Source organism: Protopterus annectens, chromosome 9.part0 (assembly GCF_019279795.1).
Source record: "Protopterus annectens isolate FY-2018-M chromosome 9.part0, PAN1.0, whole genome shotgun sequence".
NCBI lineage: Eukaryota > Metazoa > Chordata > Ceratodontiformes > Protopteridae > Protopterus > Protopterus annectens.
Window position 1 is genome coordinate 1,738,449,020 of NC_056743.1, and position 22,024 is coordinate 1,738,471,043.

A 22,024-nucleotide genomic window follows, 5' to 3' on the forward strand; every position below is an offset into this window, starting at 1 on the left:
AGTAAGTCCAATGGGTGGTGAAGGATGGACCACTGAACCTGCAAAGTCCACTGGAGAACCCTCATGTGCAAGTGAGCTAAGGGCGTGAGATTGATTGCTGCTGCCATGGACCCTAAAGCTCTCAGGACTAACTCCGCTGACAGGGCAGGTAACTGAAGAAGGGCTAAAACATGTAAGGTCAAACTGCGAAGTCTGTCTGATGTCAAGAAGGCCTTGGTCTGAAGCGTGTCTATTCTGGCCCCTATGAACTCCAAGACTTGAACTGGTTGAAGGGATGACTTCTTGAAGTTTATGGTGATCCCCAATTGGGATGCTAGTAGGAGGAAGCAATCCCTGGCTAAGCAGAGTAGATGCCTGGTGGGGGCAGTAAGGAGCCAGTCATCTAGGTAATGAAAAACCTGTATTCTCTGAAGTCTCAGGTGGGTCGCTACAACTGCCATGACCTTGGTGAACACCCTGGGGGCTGTGGTGAGGCCAAAGGGTAGGACCCTGAACTGGTAATGACTGGTCCCTAGCCGAAAGCGGAGGAACCTCCTGGATCGCCTGTCCATGAGAATGTGATACGCATCCTTGAGGTCTATGGAACACATACAGTCCTTCTCCTGCAAAAGGGGCAGGATGGATTGAAGCATGACCATCTGGAATTTCTTCTTGGCAATGAAGAGGTTCATTGTTGAAAGGTCGAGGATCGGCCTTAAGTCCTCCGTCTTCTTTGGCACCAAAAAGAACCTGAAGTAATTGCCTAATCCAGATTGGCCTGGGGGGACGTTGTGGATGGCTCTATTTTCTAGCAGCTTTTTTACCTCTAAAGCTACAGCCTCCCTCTGACTGGGTGGCACATCGGGAAGAGCCTCAACTGAGGAGGTAGGTTTATGAAAGGGATTGAGTAACCTCTGGATATTATTCGAAGCACCCAGTGATCTGTGGTGATGGACTCCCATTGGGCCAGGTGCTTCAAGAAATGCCCCCCGACTGCCTTCAGAGAGGAGCAGTCGGGCAACCCCTCAGGGCTGCTGCGTGGGTCAGTCAGAAAAGGGTTCCCGAGACCCAACATTTTATGGCCCCCCCCTCTGCCTCTGGGCCGGCGTCCACCTTGTCCCCCTCTGCCTCTGAAGGGTGAAGGGTCCGGAGCGTAACGGGACTGCTGAGTCTTCCAGAACCACATCTTCTTTTGTCCTCTCTGGTTCCTGGAAAAGGACCTTTGAGGAGCAGAAAAGTGGATTCTGATGGTAGACAGCATCTTCCTGTCTTTCTCGCTCTGAACCAATGTGTTACGGATGGTCTTCCCGAACAGAGTAGAACCATAGACGGGTGCATTTGCAAAGGACACCTTGAAAGGTTCCGAAAAGTCACAAAACCAGAGCCAGGCGTGACACCTTAAGGTGATGCCAGACCCCCTGGCTCTTGCAGCCCCTTCCGTGGCATGGGAAAGTAGCCACATAGACGTGTTTGAAACAGATTTCAGAGTGACCATGTAAGCCGAGAAAGTCCATTTGTCCTCAGCCGACATGGACTCATGGGGAGACTCAGCATATTCTTTCACCAGATCCTGCTGAAGTCTAATTACATTGGCCAAATAATTCAGTGCCCTTATGGAAAAGGTAGCTGAAGCAAACATCTGCTTCCTGATATGATCCATTGTCTGAGACTCTTTATCAGGAGGATGGACTGAGGAACTATCCTGGGCAAGTTCCCTCTTGGTGGCTGCCGCCACCACCATGGCATCTACCAGGGAACCCTTACGCCAAGCTGTTCTATCCACAGGGGGACTAAGAATCCTATCTGGTCTCCTGGGGATTGGCTCTACAGTGTCCAGTTCCTTCCACACCCTGGTAGTGATGAGGTCAACCAGGGGATCGGCTGGAGGGGACACCCACGAGGTAGACGTGCCTGCATCGAATGTCTCCAGGAACACCAACTCGTCTGAGGAAGGTTTTTGGGCTGACCACCCTCCTCCTTTGGCAAAGCATTTCCATAATGTCTCCAAAGGAGATGTCTTTGGGGGGTGACCTGGGGGAACCTTCCCCTTCCTCCAAATCGGTGTCCTCTGTGAGGGACTCGGGAGTCCAAGTGCTTCCTCTTACATTTACGTTTGTGAGGGACCTCCTCGGTGGGGCTGTCCGAAGAGGGCTCACCAACAGGGTCATGTTCCAGCAGTGGAACGGGATGGGGCATCAGCACAGGCTGTCCCTGGGACTGGACGATGAAAGACAAGCCCAGATGCAAGGGAGTGGGGGCGGATCCCGAAGAAAGAGTAGGGGGTCTCAAACCTCTTGAGAGAACCCTCTCCACCATGTCGAAAGCCGAGGGTGAAACAATATCTCTGGGCTCCATGGTTAACACCCTCAGATCCGGCGTGGGGATCGGCGTCGGAGCCGAAGCGCTCGGCCCAAGAGGGAAGTGTGCTCCAACCGAAATGGAGCCGAAGACACACTGGCCCCCTCAGATCCGACGCACGCCTCTCGGCCCCGAGAGCTTGGATCCGAGAAGGGATCTGACAAACTCAAGGGCATGGCCAGCGTCGAGGTAGTGATAACCATCGGCACCGACTCCCTGACTCTGAGACTCCTCGGATCCGAAGGCTACGAAACCCGATAGTGGATCAGAGAAGGAGATATTGGGGCAAAAAGTGGGGCTGAACTCCCCCCAGAGGGGGGGAGGCAGCAACACTCCCATCTGCAGTTGGGTTTGGAGAAAGCGACGCATCATCCGGTCCATATCAGCGTCAGAGAGGCTACGGGTCGACCTTCAAGAAGCTGGCAGGGAGGGCCGCCGCGATGACCTTGAAGATGGTCGGGCCTCCTCCTGTGGCTCCAGGGAGAAGCATGGAGAATGGAGCCGAGGGGAGGAAGGCCTGGAGACCTTCTGGGGTGAAAAGAGCAGTTTGGCCAGCAGGGCCGAGGGGGCTGAGTCGGCCCGCCGCTTGTGGCTTCTGTGTCTCTCTTTCTCTCTCTCTCTTTCTCTCTCTCTCTCTCTCTTCTCTTTTTTTGAGTCCCTCTCTCCCTGGGAAGAAGTGGGTGGTTGAGTCCCAGCCAGGGGAGGGGGACAGCAGGCTGAGCAGCCGCAGCTGCGGCTGTAGCCACCGAGGTAGAGGCGGAAGAAGCCGACTCCACGGATAGGAGACCTGCCAGAATCAGCTTATTCCTCCTATCGCTCGGGGCCTGGGGGTTAAAGGCTGTGCAAATCTGGCAGCCCGAGGTCAAATGTGATACCCCCAGGCAGAGGAAGCACCAAGTGTGGCCATTCGCTGGGGATAGCTTATGGCCACACACAGTGCACTTAAAAAAGATGGCCTTTGGGGCCTCGGCCATGATTTTTAAACAAAACACACACACGCCCACACAAACACCTAAGGGAAAGGAGGAGCCTACTAGGATTTAAACTACGAGGGAACGAGGGAGTAAACTCAGGGGTTTAAACTATCAAATTAACTTAATCACACACACTAACACTAAGATCGATTTTTATCAAAAAACCACTTACTAATGCCTGAACACTAGGAGCTCAAAAACTCGTGCTTGACAAAGCCGTGGCAAATGAGATCTGAGGATTGGAAGGAGGTCGCAGGGTATTATGGGTAAGGGGGAGGAGCTTGGAGCTCGGATCTCTAGCTTGGAAAGTTGCCGGCTCGGATCCAGGTCGGATCCGATACCCCCACAGGTTGATGACCAAATGAAGTTTACTACTTCAGATGTACAGTTATGCACAGTTATATAAGATCTTACCATAATGGTAGATGTCCTTCTCTTCACTGTTGCAGTATTCTTTACAATAGGGGGATCCACTGCCAAGGGCGGTCCAATATCTGGCCAGTATACCAAAGCCTTTAGATTGTTTTAAAGTACACTTTACATCACACGTATAGGTTCATAGGTTCATAGGTTCATAGGTTGGTACTAGGCTATCAGCCTGGCTATTTCTTCCCACATTATTTACTTTCCTGGACCCCTGTCTAGCAGAGGCTGACGTGATCCCTGGGGTGAATTTCCTTTCTCCCATCCAGTCGTCAAGGTTCCTTTTGAAGAGGTCCAAAGAGGCACTCTGCTTGATATGTATGGGCAATCTATTCCAGAGTCTGGGGAGTCTCTGGGTCAGGAACCTATCCCTCCAGCATGTTTTGTTTATTGTGATGACAAGGTATGCTCCCCACATATTACATTGGGCATAAAGGTGATGTACAGATGTACCATCCTCAGAACTGACAGCCCCAGTTGGAACACTAGTCCAAGGAAAACAAGAGGTGACCAGTACATCCAGAAGAGAAAAGAACCAAGGAGAGGTGGGAGGAAGTGAATACCGACACAGTGAAATGGAAGGACACAGTACAGTTGTATAAGATCTTCCCATAACGGTGATGGACCATCAGAGCTCTCTAGGAATCCATGAAGAATGGCCCTAGCAAAACCAGCTCTAGCTCGGGATGTCACATCCAACTTATAGTGCTTGGCAAACGTATGTGCAGAAGTCAGGTAGCCGCCTCAAGAATAGAGTTAGCATCCAAAACCTTGAAAAATGCACCAGAAGAAGCCACAGCCCTACTAGTAACAGAAGAAGAAAGGTTGTTGCGATGGAAGGCATAACAAAAAGAAGTGGCTTTAGAAATCCAAGAAGAAATAGTTTGCTTGGAAACAGCCACACCTAAGGATCTAAGATGAAAGGAAACAAAGAGCTGATCAGATTTATGAAAAGTCTTAGTCTTATCCAAATACAATCTGAGTTGTCTATGCACACCCAAGGTCCTTTGATCAGATTTATGAAAAGTCCTTTGATCAGATTTATGAAAAGTCTTACTCTTATCCAAATATAGTCTGGGTTGACCATGCACATTCAACATGTGCAGCACCTTCTCACTTGTAGATTGCAGGGAAGGGAAAAAAGGGGGCAAATGAATAGACTGATTAAGGGACAACTCATTCACCACCTTGGACATAAAAGAAGGATTAGTACAAAGGGACACCCTGTCCTTATGGAGCACTAAAAAAGGACAAGACATAAGGACAGGAAGCTAAGACATCCATCTGGCAGAAGTAAGGGCTAACAAATGTACAGGCTTCCAAGAATAATGCTGAAAGGAAGCTGAAGCTGCAAGCTCAAAAGGAGCCAGAGTCGATTTCTCTAAAACAAAATGAAGATCCCAGGGAGTAGGGACAGGCTTCCTAGGAGGTCTAACATGAAGGATGCCTTTAAGAAACTGTTTTGCCTCAAATCTAGAATCTAAAGGAGGTGATAAAGGCAGACAAGCATAAATAGCTGATAAATGGGCCTTAACAGAAGAATAAGCCAACCCAGCATTAAGTAGGTCACACAGATAAGACAGAACCAAAGGAACATCCACAGAAACTAGATCCAGGTTAGGAGAAAGACACCAAAAAGAAAATGTCTTCCATTTGGATAAGTAGGATTTCCTAGCTGTGGTCTTCCTGGTCTCCTGCAAGACCCTAATCACATCCTCAGAAAAAAAGGTGTCTGTGTGGAATCAAAATCCTATCACCCACAGTGTCAGTTTAACAGTGGACAAGTGAGAATGGATGAGAGATCCCTTGTCTTCTGTGAGTAGGTACACCATGTGAAGTAACTCGTGATGATTGCCCTTGACCCTTGGCTAAATGCAGAAGAGGGAACCAATAGTGTCTTGGCAAAAAGGTAGTCACCAGTAGGATTTTGGGAGCATCTTGTTGAATTTTGAACAGGCCTTTTGGAATGAGAGGAAGGGGAGGAAAGGCATAAAGAAACATCCCCTTCCTAGAAAAAGAGAGGGTGTCCACCTTCCAGACCAGAGGACCTGGGACACTGCACAAAAAAAGAGGAAGTTGTCTGTTCAGAGGGGAGGCAAAAGGATCTACTTGGGGAGAACCATACTGGCAGACAATGTCCAGAAACACATCCTTGTGAAGCATCCACTTGTGGGATTGTGTTATGGACCTGCTCAGACAGTATTCCACAATGTTCTGACATCAGGGAATATAAACTGTCTGAAGAGTCATATGATACTGGACAGCTAGTTCCCCCACTAGAAGAGACAACTGGCAAAGGAGGTAAAATCTCTCCCCCTTCCTTTGCTTGGTGACATACCACATCACTGTGGTATTGTCTGTAAGCACCCTGAGAGGCCCTGGGGAGAACAGAGGGTGAAAAGCCTGAAGAACCAGCAGAAGAGCTCTCATTTCTTTGACACTGATGTGTTCTTTCCTTTGTTGAAGCAACCAGGAAACCTGCACCTTTAGTGAGCCAAATGATGCTCCCATCTCATGTCTAAAGCATCTGTAAACAGCTCCTGACAGGAAAGACAGGGTTGAAAATGGAGCCCTAGACTGAGAGTCAGCTACTGAATCCACCACTGAAATTCCAGCTTGAGGCATGGAAGAAGAGGGAATTAAGAAGTCCAAGGGATGAGAATGTTGATGCCAAACTGACTTTAGGAACACAAGTTTTTTCATGTGGAGTTTGGCAAAAGGAAGCATAGGAATGGTGGAAGCCATGAACCCCAGAGCTTTCAGAAATTCTCTTGCAGTGATTATTGAAGAAGAAGGGATTGAAATAAATAAATTAGAGTTAAGGCCTTGGGAGGAGGCAGTGCTGCCAGCACTGGAGCAGTCTGGATTCTGCACCCCAGAAATACATGATCCTGAGAAGTCAGAAAGGACTTTTAGAAATGTATAGTGAACCCCAGGATCTGAGGGAGGGAAATGGAAAAGTGAAGATGCTGCAGAAGAATCACTAGAGAGGGTGCCTGAAGCAAGAAATTGTCTAAGTAGAGAGAGATTTGTAACCCCCTTAGCCTGCAAAAAGCAATCACAGGGGCAAGGCATTTGATGAATACCATTGGGGCAGTAGAAAAGCCAAAGGGCAAAGCAAAAATTGAAAATGCCTGGAAGCATCAAAGAAATGTAAAAAACTTCCTGAAAGGGGGATGAATCAGAATGTGAAGATAAGCATCCTTGAGGTCCAGAGGCACTAGAAAAACTTGAGGAAACAGCAGAGGAAACAAAGTCTGAAGGGACAACATCCAAAAGGAAGGGACATTCAGAAAGGTGTTTATATGACAGAGATCCAGAATGGGTCTCCAAGTGCCCCCTGTCCTGGGAACTAAAAACATTCTGTAAAGCCCTTTTTCCCTTTGGGAAACTGGAACTTCTGGAATAGTTCCCTGAGTCAAAAGATCCTGAAGCACTCCTGGAAAGAAAGCCAACTGTTCCTGAGGGGACTGAGGAATGCCCATAAAAGGAGATGGAAATTTCTAGACCATGTAATACCCTATGCAGATAATGGGCAGATCCCAGAAATCCTGTGAACCAAACTGAAAGGCATAGGAAAAGACAAAGAGAAAGAGGAAGGTCACGGAGAAAAACAGGATAGTCAGACAGCACCTGGTTTGTCAGGAAAAGGAGATTTCTGTGTCACAGGAGTCTGGGTAGCTTTAGCAGGAGGGGTACTTTTAAGAGGGCGAGACTGCCTACAAACAAAGGCCAGCTTATTAGGATAATTTCTTTGACATTTGGGCACAGGAGAAACAAAAACATGTTTACGTTCCTGTAACACCTTGCCTTTATCCTGAATAGGCTTATAAAAATCAGCAGTAGCCGCACCAAATAAGGGTTTGTTATCCAGAGGAGCATCCATCAACTTAGCCTTAATACCATCAGGCAAAGGTTGAAGTCAAAGCCAGGAATCTCTCCTCATTGCATGACCTAAGGCAGCAGCTCTAGAAGAAGCATCTGCTGCAACATAACTGCACTTAATAGAATGGCAAGCTACCTGAGAAGAAGTCTCAAATGAAGAGGAGGTTTCAAAGCTATAAGGGCATTAAACAAACCCTGACTGAAATTCTGCCATTCACTCTGTGAGTCCTTAGGAGTAGGAGAAAGATTTTTGTTTTTTGTTTCTTTTTCAAAGGGATGTCTCCCTGTAAAACTTAGAAGGCTCAGATGCTGGATGACATTCTACAACCATAGTCAGAACTTCCTCTCTTTCAAACCAAAATCTGAGGAACACCCCTAGGCCCTTTGGTAATAATCAGCCATGAATCCCCCTGAATATTCATAGTGGACATCGACAAAGCCTCCAAGGGCATGCATGAGGTCAGATCCATGCCGGCCTCTGAAGCGGTTGCTGCAGAGGAATCCAATGGAGGAGCAGGGTGATTCTCCCAGCTTTCACTAGCCTCAGGAGAGATGTCTGGTAGAGCTGGGTACAGCGGAAGAATCAGACCTATACTTCTTGGTCTTCTTTTCATGGACACCTGATCCTCAGAGTGGGAAGTTCCCTCCATCATGTCTTTTGCGAAAAGCTCAAGATGTTGGTTCTCTAAATACAGGGCCAAAGAAGAAAGCTGACTACAGAGAGTCTTTGGGATGAATGCCTGACAAATGGAACAAGACATATGATTGCAGTAAGCACTGAGATACAATAAGCACTGCTTGTGATGGTCTTTATGGGGAATCTGTCTCCATCACTGGCATTTACACTTTCTGGATGACATGAACCCCACAAGCAACTAACAAAAGGAAAAAAGATAACAGCAAAAATCCCAACAGGGTACTTATCTGAAATAGCTTGGTGAACCAGCAACAAAGTGGGCATTCAGACCAATGATCAAAAGATGACTTTCAGATTGGTGGCAAAGAAGTTCTGAGGATGGTACGCCCAGACATCACCGTTATGCCCTATGCAATATATAGGGAGCATATGTGTGATGCACAGTGCACCTTAAAACAACCTAAAGGCTTTGGTATATTGTCCAGACATCGGGCCGCCCTTGGCAGGGGATCCCCCTATTGTAAAGAATACTGCAATAGTGAAATGGAAGGACATAAATAAAGATTGGCAAAACAAATATCGGGAATGAGACCACTGAACAACTAGTTACAGGGAATTACAAAACTGATTGTTTGACGCAGACAAAAAAAAACAGGAAAGGAAACTAAAGAATATGAAGAGAAATGGGAAGAGAGTTTAGAGGAGGAAATAATGAAGACCCAATTGGTCATTAAGCAGAATTATTTTGCAACACCCCCAAACTGCAGAATACATTAGCTAATAGACTCAGGTTGCAAAAAATGGAAAGAAGTACTTTAAAGATCAGAGATCCAGACACTAGGAACCTGCTAAGAAACCTGGAGCAGATAAGACTAACATCTGTGGATTACTTTTGAATGTTATATGAACAACAGCCAGAATCCAGGTGGGTGAAGACAGTAAAACATTTTCTAGAAGTAGCAGGATTAAAGAGATTAATTGAACAAAAGAGTAATTCCTTGCACAACCAAGTCAAGGCAGGAGACAACAAAAACTATAAATGCAGGCAGTGGGGAAGACACCAGGTTGGGATGGGATTCCACTGGAAATACTGAAATTATGTACACAAGAAATTATAGATAAGTGCTTTGTCTTATTTAACATAGTCATGGGGGGGAGGTGTCCCAGAAACATGGAAGGAAGCTGTATTAACAGTTATTCCAAAAGAAGAGAGGGATCTTACAAACCTAGGATCATACAGGCCCACTGCAGTCTTAAACCATAATTATAAAATATTCACCTCTATAATAATAAATAGAATAGCTAAGGTGCTACCTAGAATAACAAATAATGACCAATATGGGTTTATAAAAGGGAAACAAATATTTGCTATCATACTATTAATTAATTTAATTCACCAGGAAGCTGAAGATACAAGGAAAATACTTTTGGAGATTGGGCTGGATGTGGAGGAAGCATTTGACTGAGTGCATTAGGATTACTTGTCGGAGGTTTTGAGGGCTTTTGATTTTTCCTTCAAGCTTAATCTAGTTGTTCAAAGAAATATGTCCGGACTTGGAGGCAAACATTAAATTTAATGGAAAAGTAACCAAGAAGTTTCAGATGGAAAGGTTAACCAGACAGGGGTATCCACTGTCTCCCTTATCATTTGCCATGTATCTAAAACCATTGACAAATAAGATACATCTCTCAGACATTAAAGGCTGGGGGGTAGGGAGTACAAAATAGCCAAGTTTGATGATGATGTTCTATTATTCCTAATAAACCCAGACAAGGATTTTAAACCTCTATTTGGAATATTAAAAGAATACAGAGAACTAGTAGGATATAAAATAAACAAGAGTAAAACAAAGGCTATATGTGTGCACTATACCCAAATACATGAACTAGTTTAGAATTATCCAAGTTTATGTGGGCACTATAAAATGCAATACGTAGGAGTTTGGACCGCACTTAAGTCACAAGAATCCCCCAAGGTAATGTAGTTAGAAATGATAGAAAAGATATGGAGAATGGAAAAGAGGTGGTAAGCAGTGACAGTGGACACTGACCAGAGAATACTAGCCATTAAGATGTTCATTCTACCAAGGATACTGTGCTTTGGACAGTCTTTTCCATATCATCAGGAGAAGAGTGAATGGACAAAACCAAAATTCTCTCTGGTTTTGTTTGGGAAGGGGAAAAAATTACAGTGAGATGGGAGACACAGGTGAGACCTAGGGATTAAAGGGGATTAGCAGTCCCTGACCAGCCAGAATATTTCCTAGTGGCCAAGGTGAGACTAGGTTATTACTTACAGGATATAAAGCAAACTGAAAGAGTTTGATTCTTCAAGGAAAGGGAACAAAAGAAACGAATAGTCAATTAGGAATATGGGCTCTCCCCAATCAGCCTAATAGCAAAAGAGACCAGAGACAGAAAGTAAATAACATATTAGAAGAAGGGATAAAGAAAAATGGAGGTAAATGGTGGGATTTTAAATTAAAACCAATAGGAAGAGGAAACCCCTGTTTTCCTATAGACACAAGCTCAACTATCAATTGGGACTTTCAGATAATAAAATAATGTTTTGGGAACAGTTGAGGATAGGTGATAAAAGACTAACTTGTGAAGAAATAACAGAAATATATAAAATATATGGGACTGACGGGATGCAAATTATTGGTTTGATGCAAATCTTATAGAAATATTATAAGGAAATGGAGAGAAGCTTACTGCAAATTATGATAGAAGCTAGAAAAGACTGGCAGTTAGAGAAAGAATAGTTAATAGAGTGCATAAAGCCCTGTAAGAATGACAAAAAGAGAACGTATATAAAATCAATAGTTAATGGAAAAGGATGTTAGGGGTGGAAGGATTAGAAAAGCACCAGCAAAAGATATGTAAAATTCCAGAAAGGGTAACAAAGACTATGAAATTCCAAATCTTTGGATGGAAATGCATCCATAAATATTTTTACACCCCATACAGGTTAAACAAAATGGGTTGTGAGATAAATGATCATTGCTGGAAATGTCAGCAAATGTTAAAGGAGGATTGCAGACACATTTTTGGGAATGTAATAAACTGGAAAGTTTCACTCAGACGTCCATCAGCTAATAGCAAAAATTATAGAAAATATATGGCAATATTTGGAAAGGGAATATTTGTTAAACTATGTAATGGATAAGAAGGCTACTCTAGTTAAAATAGAACTAATATTATTGATATGGCTGGTATCCAAAAAAAAAATCACCAAGAAGTGAAAGTTAGCTGTGGTACTAACTATCTAATAAGTGATGTATTTGTTGAAAGAGCTTACAAGGAACGAGGAAAAAAATATTAAGGATCAGGGAAGCAAGCAACATACTAAGAAGTGGCAGGTATGGGACCAAGCAATGTTGGAACTGGAGATGAGGACTTAGGGGAAAAGAACCAGGGATTGGAAAGGTGAGCAGAGTAATGGGGAAATATATTATGATATTGGAATGAATGTGAAAAAATCTAGTCCTTTTAAATCTGATATTTTTTTGGGTTTGTGCCTTCCTGAACACTGCAAAGTAGGCAAAGGCATAGTTTAATCTCTGTAGAGAAGTGAACTAACCACCAACTATGTTTTTTGTGCACCATACATGAGGATTGCACAATTGATTGCACACCTCAAGAAAGAATAAAAATAAAAATCAGTTTTATGGGAAAAATATATTAAGTCAAGGCCCCATCTGCTTGAGTTGGTAGTAGCTGAAGTGGATGTAAAACAAATCCCACAGCACCTATCAAAAAGAATAGAGTTTTATTTGTATACATATATACAATTCATAGTTTTACATATTTATATATTTACAATATTTATACATTTTAACATTATTCAATATATTGATATTTCCATTTTAAGTAGTCCCCCCACTCTTTTACCCACAACCAAAACCATATTTTCCAGTATTTTTGTCAATGTCCATTTTCTAGTCTATCTGATTTCATTAAGTCTTTCATTCCATATAGTCCATGTTATATAGAATATGATTCTGTCAATCTTTTAGCTTCATTCTGGGATCTTGTCCCATAATGCCCATACCCCATCATGTCCATGTTTAACATTTCAAAATTTAAATAACTTTTAATCCAATCATGTTTACATACTTCTTTACACAGCTTTTGAATTCTCTCACATTTAAAAAACATGTTCTGTAGTTTCCAATTCTTTACGTTTATTACATATTCTGTCTTGTTTTCTCTTGTATGGCATATTTGCCCCAACAGGTAATTTTCCCGTGGACAACCTCCTCAAAAAATCATTGCATTCTTTAATTCTTTCATAATTTCTGTATCTTGTCATTATTGTTTTCTTCTTACCTATCTCTAAGTCTTTTCATGGATCCACCAAAAAGGATATCAATGTTAATTTACCATTCTTTTTTTCTTTTTATCACATTCTTTTTAATTTCCACTATACAATTTTACTGTAAAATTCTTTCATTTCTTCATTAATAACACTTCTACTTTTTCATTTCCATTTCTTCCCAAATTTCTCTATATTTACAGTACATTATTGTTTCTTTCAAATCTTTATTATTTTCATTATTCCTTTTAGTACTTGATGCATACTTAAAGAAGCTGAATGCATAATCAGATTTATCAGCCCTAATCCCCCTTGTTCATCTTTCATATACAAAATTCCACTCTTAACCAGGTTCAATCCTGACCCCCAAAGACATAAAAACATCGTCTGCATAATTTCTTTTTCATATTTCATTGGCATCATATAAACATTTGCAATATAAGCTATTTACCTGTTATTATGTTTATTAAATTTGCTTTCTTTTTTGTATGAAAATATATCTTCCAGAACGTGATCATGTCTTTGATTCCTTTAATAACTTTATGCCATTGTTTATGTCTGTATTCTGTCCTTGCAAATACTATTCCTAAAATATCTATACTCTTTTCATTATGTTCCACACCTCCTATAATACCTTCATACCTAAATTCTTTGCTTCTAACTTTATTTATGCTTAAACCAATTTTTGATCAACCATGTACTCAATTTTTATTATTTTTTTCCATCCAGACTTTTATTAAGAATTCCTCCTAGTGGCCAAGGTGAGACTAGGTTATTACTTACAGGATATAAAGCAAACTGAAAGAGTTTGATTCTTCAAGGAAAGGGAACAAAAGAAGCGAATAGTCAATTAGGAATATGGGCTCTCCCCAATCAGCCTAATAGCAAAAGAGACCAGAGACAGAAAGTAAATAACATAGAAGAAGGGATAAAGAAAAATGGAGGTAAATGGTGGGATTTTAAATTAAAACCAATAGGAAGAGGAAACCCTGTTTCCTATAGACACAAGCTCAACTATCAATTGGGACTTTCAGATAATAAAATAATGTTTGGGAACAGTTGAGGATAGGTGATAAAAGACTAACTTGTGAAGAAATAACAGAAATATATAAAATATATGGGACTGACGGGATGCAAATTATTGGTTTGATGCAAATCTTATAGAAATATTATAAGGAAATGGAGAGAAGCTTACTGCAAATTATGATAGAAGCTAGAAAAGACTGGCAGTTAGAGAAAGAATAGTTAATAGAGTGCATAAAGCCCTGTAAGAATGACAAAAGAGAGCGTTATATAAAATCAATAGTTAATGGAAAAGGATGTTAGGGGTGGAAGGATTAGAAAAGCACCAGCAAAAGATATGTAAAATTCAGAAAGGTAACAAAAGACTATGAAATTCCAAATCTTTGGATGGAAAATGCATCCATAAATATTTTACACCCCATACAGGTTAAACAAAATGGGTTGTGAGATAAATGATCATTGCTGGAAATGTCAGCAAATGTTAAAGGAGGATTGCAGTCACATTTTTGGGAATGTAATAAACTGGAAAGTTTCCTCAGACGTCCATCAGCTAATAGCAAAATTATAGAAAATATATGGCAATATTTGGAAAGGGAATATTTGTTAAACTATGTAATGGATAAGAAGGCTACTCTAGTTAAAATAGAACTAATATTATTGATATGGCTGGTATCCAAAAAAAAAATCACCAAGAAGTGAAAGTTAGCTGTGGTACTAACTATCTAATAAGTGATGTATTTGTTGAAAGAGCTTACAAGGAACGAGGAAAAAAATATTAAGGATCAGGAAGCAAGCAACATACTTATGAAGTGGCAGGTATGGGACCAAGCAATGTTGGAACTGGAGATGAGGACTTAGGGGAAAAGAACCAGGGATTGGAAAGGTGAGCAGAGTAATGGGGAAATATATTATGATATTGGAATGAATGTGAAAAAATCTAGTCCTTTTAAATCTGATATTTTTTTGGGTTTGTGCCTTCCTGAACACTGCAAAGTAGGCAAAGGCATAGTTTAATCTCTGTAGAGAAGTGAACTAACCACCAACTATGTTTTTTGTGCACCATACATGAGGATTGCACAATTGATTGCACACCTCAAGAAAGAATAAAAATAAAAATCAGTTTTATGGGAAAAATATATTAAGTCAAGGCCCCATCTGCTTGAGTTGGTAGTAGCTCAAGTGGATGTAAAACAAATCCCACAGCACCTATCAAAAAGAATAGAGTTTTTATTTGTATACATATATACAATTCATAGTTTTACATATTTATATATTTACAGTATTTACATATTTTAACATCATTCAATATATTGATATTTCCATTTTAAGTATTTCCCCCCACTCTTTTACCCACAACCAAAACCATATTTTCCAGTATTTTTGTCAATGTCCATTTTCTAGTCTATCTGATTTCATTAAGTCTTTCATTCCATATAGTCCATGTTATATAGAATATGATTCTGTCAATCTTTTTAGCTTCATTCTGGGATCTTGTCCCATAATGCCCATACCCCATCATGTCCATGTTTAACATTTCAAAATTTAAATAACTTTTAATCCAATCATGTTTACATACTTCTTTACACAGCTTTTGAATTCTCTCACATTTAAAAAAACATGTTCTGTAGTTTCCAATTCTTTACGTTTATTACATATTCTGTCTTGTTTTCTCTTGTATGGCATATTTGCCCCAACAGGTAATTTTCCCGTGGACAACCTCCTCAAAAAATCATTGCATTCTTTAATTCTTTCATAATTTCTGTATCTTGTCATTATTGTTTTCTTCTTACCTATCTCTAACTCTTTTCATGGATCCACCAAAAAAAGGATATCAATGTTAATTTACCATTCTTTTTTTTCTTTTTTATCACATTCTTTTTTTAATTTCCACTATACAATTTTACTGTAAAATTCTTTCATTTCTTCATTAATAACACTTCTACTTTTTTTCATTTCCATTTCTTCCCCAAATTTCTCTATATTTACAGTACATTATTGTTTCTTTCAAATCTTTATTATTTTTCATTATTCCTTTTAGTACTTGATGCATACTTAAAGAAGCTGAATGCATAATCAGATTTATCAGCCCTAATCCCCCTTGTTCATCTTTCATATACAAAATTCCACTCTTAACCAGGTTCAATCCTGACCCCCAAAGACATAAAAACATCGTCTGCATAATTTCTTTTTCATATTTCATTGGCATCATATAAACATTTGCAATATAAGCTATTTACCTGTTATTATGTTTATTAAATTTGCTTTCTTTTTTGTATGAAAATATATCTTCCAGAACGTGATCATGTCTTTGATTCCTTTAATAACTTTATGCCATTGTTTATGTCTGTATTCTGTCCTTGCAAATACTATTCCTAAAATATCTATACTCTTTTCATTATGTTCCACACCTCCTATAATACCTTCATACCTAAATTCTTTGCTTCTAACTTTATTTATGCTTAAACCAATTTTCGTCAACCATGTACTCAATTTTTTATTATTTTTTTTTCCATCCAGACTTTATTTGTTGCTATTACTACAATATCATCAGCATAAGTATACATTATTTGTGACTGTATCTCCTCCATCATTCTACATCCTCCCTTACTTGACATTTTCCATTACTACTGTGTTCATGATTATATCAAAGATCATACTGCTTGCAGGACATCCTTGTTCTATACCACACTCTATTTTCAAATCTCCCCTAATTTAAATGTTTATGTTCAGTTTCACATAATTCTTTTCATATATTGATTTAATTACTTCTAATATTTTTTCACTTATGTTATATGCTTATAAAATTTCCCATAATGCTTTATACTGAATATTATCATATGCCTTACTGACATCACATATCTTGATTTTTGTTTCCACTTTTTTATTAATAATATCATCAATTACTTCCCTTATTATCCACAACAGGTCTTGACTCCCCATTCCTTTTCTCCCAAACAAATTCTGATCATATAATCTTTCTATTTTACATTGTAGTCATTTTGTTACTATTCTCATGAACATTTTATAATCTGTGTTATTCAGGTGTAATTGGTCCCCATTTTTTATTTCATCTTTATCTCCTTTCTTTAATATAAATTTTATCACATCTTTGCAAATTTCCTTATACTTAATTCCTCTTTCTAGTCACTCATTCATTGCTTTTATAAACACCATTTTTGGCCTGTCATACATTTCTTTACATATTCTATATTCAATTCTATCCAAACCTGTAGCTGAATTAATGTTAATATCTTTCAAGATCTCATTAAACTCATTTATATTTATTTTTATCTTTAAATATTCATTATCCTCCTTATTTAAGTTTTCACCATTATAAATTTGTTCTATGTTAACTTATTTTTTACATAAATCTAATACATACTCTTTAATTATTTCATATATTTCTCCTTGTTTTTTAACTTGTTTCCCTTCCTTATTTTTTAATTCTCTTATATATTTCCTTCTTTTACTATCTTACATAAGTATGGTGCAGTGACTTATTTTTTTCCTAGTAAGAAATATTTTTGCTTATATAAGAATTTATTTACCTTATCCTGATTTCTTCTATATAATTCTTTTTCTTTTCTTAAAACATTTTTTATTCTCTATCAAGTCTTTAAATATTTTTGACTTAATATTTTGTATTCCATTTTTTTCTTTTTGCCTTTTCTTTTCTATACATTCTGAAAATATTTTGTTGTATTTTTTAATTGAATCAACCATATTGTCCAGTTTTCATATGCATCTTTCATACTGATAGGTTGCTGCCATAATTCTGTATTTTCTTTCTTTCTTCTGAATTTAATATTTTTAATTTACTGTTTTTATACCTTTTCCTATTTTAATATATTCCTCATTTTCATGAATTCTTATCTAAATCACCACATGGTCAGAGAAGCCATTATATTTAATTCCTTTTTGTGTAATTTTTAGGCCTTCTGATATCTAACAAAAAAAAATCAATTTCTGTCTTAATTTAATTTCTTTTGTAAGTCCCATGTATATTCTTCCATATTTTTGATTTTCCACTTTTCATAATTTCAGTAACCATTTTAACATCACTATTCTTTTTATTTCTTAAATTACAATTAAAGTCACCTATCATTATATCCATGTTAGCACAGACATAATTAGGTATACTTTTAAACATTGTTTCTCTTTCTTTTTTGTCACATATCCATCTAAAGCTATTAGTCTATATACATATTTTTCCATCTTATATCTACTGCTATTTGGACCGTTTCTACTATTGTAATTTCTAATATTTTTATATTTTCTTGGCGTACTAAACATATACCTGAACATGTAACTTTACCTCTATTCCAAATAAAAAATACCATTCCAAAGTTTTTCTGTTTGCGCCCTTTCTTCTTCTGTTAGCATTCTATTGTTTTCTAACACTATTACTTGGGCATCAACTGCAGCACACCACTGTAAAATACTAATTCTTCTCTTAATATTCTTCATACTGCTTACATTCAAAGCAATTTACAGCTTTATAAAACAGTTATTAAAATAATCTTCTTATCCCTTACCTTTCTTATTCTCTCTTACCATTATGTTTTTAAATTTTCTCTTTCTTTCCCTAACTCTCTTTCCTATTGAATTTTCGTTGCCTTTTACTATATGCCACTCTGACGCTTCTTCACTTGTTTCATCGGTTTCTTTTTCTTTTTCTCATTGTCTTTCCCTTTAAATTTAAATATCATTTCTATGTTTTTCTTGTTGTGTTGTGTGTTCTTGTATAGCCTTTTCCTACTCTTTTTCATATAAATTTCATTTTCATTTTGATTTTCATTTTCTTGTATTTCTTCCTCATATTCTAACCATGAATGTCCTGTATTACCACATTTCTTACATTTCATTTCACATTTCTTTGCATTATAACCTGTCTGACCACATCTTTTTGTCGGATTCATTAACTTAATGATCACTTTTTCCACAAAGATAAAAAGTCTTTGGTTGTACTCTGTATACCTCACCAAACCTCTACTGCCATGCACATTAATGATATTATGTATATGTATCACATTGTATTTTCCATTTTTAAAATTTCACATTCCCAACCCCAGTCCATAATCCTCTTTCATCATAGATTTTAGTAGTGCCCAACAATTCTTCACATATTGTCAGCAAATATTCTCTCAGCTTTTTTGCTCCCACTTCAGTTCTAAACTGAATCAAGATTATTATTAATTTTTTTTTGCCTGAAAAAGGCTTGCATAACATATTCTGACCATGGAGTGTCTGCTTTCTGTTTTCATAGGCCCCAGAAAGTTTTCCCATAGCTTGGCCAGATTCAAAAATCAAGTCACAAAAAATTTCTTTTGTTAATTAAAATGAAAGCTCTTACCTCTTCAGCATTTACTCCCAGAGGTACAATAACATTGTCCTATACCTCATTTATGTCCAGACCTTTTTCTTTTTTTTACTGCTCACCCAAGCAACATATTTTTTCTTTACCTCCTTCATCTCTGTCTTCTCCTTATCTCCTTCTTCCACCTTTTGAGCAGAGGACTTTTTTTCAGGAACATACTCTGGCTCTTTTTCCTTTTCTTTTTCTCTGTCTTTTATTTTTTTCCACAATGTCACTCCAGGATGTAGCAGTTCCACTTTGTGGCTTAATCTGGTTAACTAGCTCTTCCAGATATTCATCCTTCAACTCTCCTGACTGGAGGGTTGAAATAACACATTTTTCTGCTGTTTCTGCTGTTTCAAACATTTTTTTCTGGAAATTTTCTTCTGAATCCATCTCCACCACTGCATTTAGCTCCATCACCTTTTCAATTTCCTCACCATCAGCAGACATTTTTTTTCTGCTCCCACATCACCTGAAAACATTTCTGGTAGTGATTCTATCATTTTTTTCTTCATTTTCAACACATTTAACTTCCAAATTGCCTTGGCTCTCAGCAGCCATGTTTTTCCCTGTTCCTCCTGGCTGCATCCACACCTGGACAAGAAACAGGAAGTCAGGATGTATAACACCCAATCTCTTCCTCCTATTGCAAAGAGTAGGGGGGGAGTTCCCTGATGCCTTCACCAAACTTCCCATAGTAGTTTAAGTACCAACTCAGATCTCCCCTGAAAAGAGGCCAGTAGCCTAGTGGGACTAACCAAGTCAACAAAGGATAAATAAAAAAAATAAATAAATACAAAATATTGGTCCTTAGTGCAGAGAACTAAAATTCTGACTTATTAATGAGCTGCTTACTGTGCTATGACTAGCAAATACTATTTCAACACTGATACGTTATAATCAGTGTGGGTTTATGGGGAGATGGCAGACATGATAATATTATTAAGGAAATAAAATGGTGGAAGTTACCCATCTGTAAAAGAAGACCCTACGTATTTTGAGTTTACATAATAAGAAGGAACTTGATAGGGTATAATGGGTCTCCCTATTTTAAGTTTTGGAAAGAATAGACTTTCCTGACAAATTTATCTGATTGCTAAAAGAAGTTTATAGGGACTCACCTGCCTGAATTAAAATATCAGCAATGTTGTCAGAGAGGCCGTAACTAACAAGAGGTACTCACCAGGTCTGTCTCTTTTCATCCTTACTCTTGTATTATATTTGGGTCCATTGGCTTTACATGTTAGGTGGTCAGGACTCCAGAGTTATGAGTGGGGTAATCAACAGGTTAAAATATATTTGTTTGCAGGTGATGTTTTGATAACTTTAGTTGATACCATTTAGTTATTTTTTTCAGGATACAAAGTCAGCATTCTTAAGAGTATGACTGTGGCAATAAAGTTAGTCTTTCCCTGAAAATGCTGGCTAATGATCCATTTTAGGTGGGGCTAACAGGCTGGAATATTTGGGAGTCTGACTTGTTGATTCACTGTCTGGCTGTTTGACATCTCTTATCAAAGACTAAAGGAGGAAAAGAAGATATTTTATAGATGAACGATATTAAGTCTATAGCTAATTCACAGAGTTTCATCCCCACAAATGTTTGTACCCCTACAACTGTTATATATTACCCAAACTTTTTTCTCAAGAATCATTACGGCCTTATTGATGAAATCGGCCAGCACATTCATTTGGCTGGATGTACATCCTAGTACAGCATGGTCGAGGATGTTATTTCCAAAACTGTATTGTCAAGTCACTTTTTTGAAAACATATTATCAGTGTGTGAGTCAGGCCATATTATGCTGGTTGTTGGCCTGTATCTCAGGCATTCAATTTCTTTATATTTTTGTTGGTGGGATAACCAAAAAGGGAGTGACCAAAGATCTTTGTGACAAAGACCATGCTTGGGCATTTTAAAAGTGGTTTATTTATATAACAGACAGGTATAGGAGATGGAAGCAACAGGTACATGCACTAGATCTATAGGAAGAAAGACAGATATTAGATTGGGATGAAGCTAAACAGAAATGTGACCTGAGAACAAGGACAGGTTTTTTGGTACAGAGGATTTCTAACAAACTGAGGAATTCATAAAGATAGAGAGGGCAGTGTTAGTAAAATGGCTGATTAAGGCAAGAGATTTCCAGTCATCAGACTGAGGTTGATGGGGCAAGCAAACAAAGTTTTGTGTGATTTTAAGGAGGCAATATATGGAAACTTTAAAGCAAGCTGGCATAAAATATCTTAACGCTCCCAGTGATGAAAAAGACTGGGAGTGTGTACAATGACAAGATATGTTATGAAAGCCCATAGAGTTTTGAATATTTGTATGTTAGTGCCTGCATCAGTATTTTATATCCCAGCAAAATTACAAAAGATGTGTCTTACTGTGGCTGAAAGTTGTTGGAGATGTAGTTATTTGCTAAGAGAGACCAGTTTCATATGTTGTGAGCATATCCCTGACTGGAGAATTATAGGGATAAACTTGCTTAAAGGGGTCTTAGGAAAGGAGGTGTAATTATAACCTAGGTTTCACTTTCTGGAAATAGCACCAGAGTTACAACTATACAACATAATTTACAGTTAGTGAGTATTATTGTATTATTGTTTTCTTGAATAAGAAACTGATAAGAAATTTGAAGACAAATAAAACTCCTTCAAGGGAATAGTTAATAAAATAATTTTACAGTTAGTTGAGGATGAAGAATGAGCATATAAAACGAAAACTAGACAGGTATTTTTAAATAAGCTGTTAGCATTGCCGCCTCACAGCAAGAGGTTCTCCGATTCGATTCTCAGGAAGGGTATCTTCTATGCGGAGTCTGCATGTCCTCCCTGTGGTCGTGTGGGTTTCCTCCGAGTGCTCCAGTTTCCTCCCACATTCCAAAGACATGCTGCAGGTGGAATGGACACTGTAAATTTGCCCTAGGTTTGAGTGTATGCATGTGTGTGCCTTCTGTGGAAAGATGGGCACTGGGCTGGCAACTCGACACCATAATAACTCCACTGCCAATCGTTCTGCAGACCATTGTTCCACTGTGCCGACCCCTAATGGAAAATCCAAA